The following is a 2463-nucleotide window of genomic DNA, read 5'->3' on the forward strand; positions in this document are numbered from 1 at the left end:
TTCGTGTTTGACTGGCTCATAACTTTGGTGAGTATGCTTTTTTTTTTTTTTTTTTTTTTTTAGGAATTTGTGCTACATTTTTACATAAATGTATCTTGGATGCCTGTGGTCCTTTCACCAGTTTACTGATATACTGTATAATTGCACTATTAATTAATTCACCAGGTAGTGTGTTATACAGTGGCTGATTGGTGTTTAGGTGTTGAAGATAATAACTGTTCAGTGATATAGACTTAAGTGTAAACTGTTCTTATTGTAACTATTACAGTCTTTAGCTTTCTCAAGGAAGAACATCAAAAGCCATCCTTATATTGTCTGTGTCATACAGTTACACTTACAGGACCACTCAAAGGAAGAGAGCAGGAGTGAGTGATTTATATAAATTGACGAATCTAATCCAGGACCCATAGTATGTTACTGGCAAACAAATTCAATACACAGAAGCCCCACCCAATGGATTCAATGCCAAAGCCGTGGTGCACACCCTGAGAGGTCTTGTGGAGTCATGCCTGGAGGGGTCAGTGCTGTTTCCAGGGCAGAAGAGGAACCCAAAACCCAGGATGTTTTTAATGTTTTTACTGTTTTTGCTGATCAGTGGATATTAATACCATTGAAACTAATTAATAAGCTCATGATTAAATAATGGCTTAAATACTGTTTATTAAATTAGCCATACCGTAAAAACATTAATAATTAATTAATACACTTTTATTAATTGATTAATTTGTAACCACAGACTGCTAATTTATACAATTAATAAAGAATGTTAAGAGGCAGTATAGAAAAAGAAATACTATTCCATATCCTGAAGATTTATTAGAAAATACAAGACTTGTTTCCTATTAATAACTATACTAGTCTCTGTGACTTTTAATATTGTTTCACAATACATCAGAAACCAGGGCCAAATGTCTAATTGTAGATGCATTTTCTTTAGAATGGTGCAGACATTACTGATGGGTTGAGAAGAAATTACTTATAAAAAAAAACAAAATAATAATAATAAAAAAACATATACAGCAAATGTTAGTTTGACTAATCATCTTATATCATGCCCTGATCACCAAGAGCAATATCTATTACAGATTCTTTACAAAGAAAAAAGAAAAAACTTGCACAGACTTTTTTCCCCCTAAAACAAATGCATATGCAGACAAAAATAAATAAATAAATAAAGAAAGAAAGAAAGAAAGAAAGAAAGAAAGAAAGAAAGAACACTGCGGGAAACTTTGCAAAAACGATAGGAAGAGGAGCAGACTAGGGAACTATATCGTGCTGCAGTCTTGAAAAGGGAAATAACAAATGTCATATTTGCAGACGAGAAAAGGGAACAGTTGGGAGGGGAAAACAGGGAGATATATATATATATACCAGAGGATAGTGCGTTAAAGTCATGGAAGAGATTTATTATAAAAAGAGAAAGCCTAGGGATTGACAGGATTTATTATTTTTTTTTTTTAAGAGAAAAAGAAAAAAAACATGCATACCTGCACTGACAACTGATAAACAACTTTTGCTTTGAATGAGAGCTTGGAGTGTATCAGTCACGATTTCTCTAGATACCACCCACAGTCAGCAGGAATGACGGCAGGCCCTGTCTTTTATACACCTAGTGTGTAAATTATGGAGCTTTCAGTCAGACAAGCAATATTATAAAAATATAAAATTGTTGGTGGCGCAGTGGGTAGAATTACCACCTCACAGCTCCAGGATCTCCATTCGGTCCTGAGCTCAGGTTTCTGTCTATGTGGAGGTTCATGTTTCCCCTGTATATACAACACGTGGGTTTCTTTTAGGTTCTCTGGTTTCCCAACCCCTCCCAAGAACATGCCCGTAGGTGGATAAAAGTCTAAATTAAAATAAAACAGTGAAGTGTGTGCTTTTAAAACTATGATACAGAAAGCTCATGGAAACGTTATCTTCATTTGCTTCGTGACTTTACGTCTTATGTCCTTCTGTTGATAAATTGTGAAGCTGACGCGAACAGAAAAACAAGACAGGTATTTTTTTTTTTTAATAAGAACCAGTCTTTCACAGTGGCATATTGTGGCTGCAATGGTTTATTCTGGCATATTGCATATACTGTAACATCTGATATATTCAATCCTTTACCTATATTCTTCATCCTGTCTGCAAGCAGCCTGGAGAATAAATGTATGCAAATCCCATGCACACACCTGCACACATTATCATAGACCATGATAAATTTCCAAATGCCAGTTAGTCCAATCTGCAGGTCTTTAGACTGTGGGAGGAAACCGGAGTCCCCAGAGAAAACCTACCAAACACAGGGAGAACATGCAAACTCCCCGGAGGTAACAGTGCTAACCACTAAGACTTTAGTGCTACCCTATCCTATCCTTTAGTCTAATGATTGATCCAATGATATTAAGCACTTTGAGAAAACATGAACATTGATGATTTTTGGCTCCAAAATCAGTGAAAATTTTTTCCAGTTGAACC

Source organism: Clarias gariepinus, chromosome 3, assembly GCF_024256425.1.
Source record: "Clarias gariepinus isolate MV-2021 ecotype Netherlands chromosome 3, CGAR_prim_01v2, whole genome shotgun sequence".
In the NCBI taxonomy this organism is placed as follows: domain Eukaryota; kingdom Metazoa; phylum Chordata; class Actinopteri; order Siluriformes; family Clariidae; genus Clarias; species Clarias gariepinus.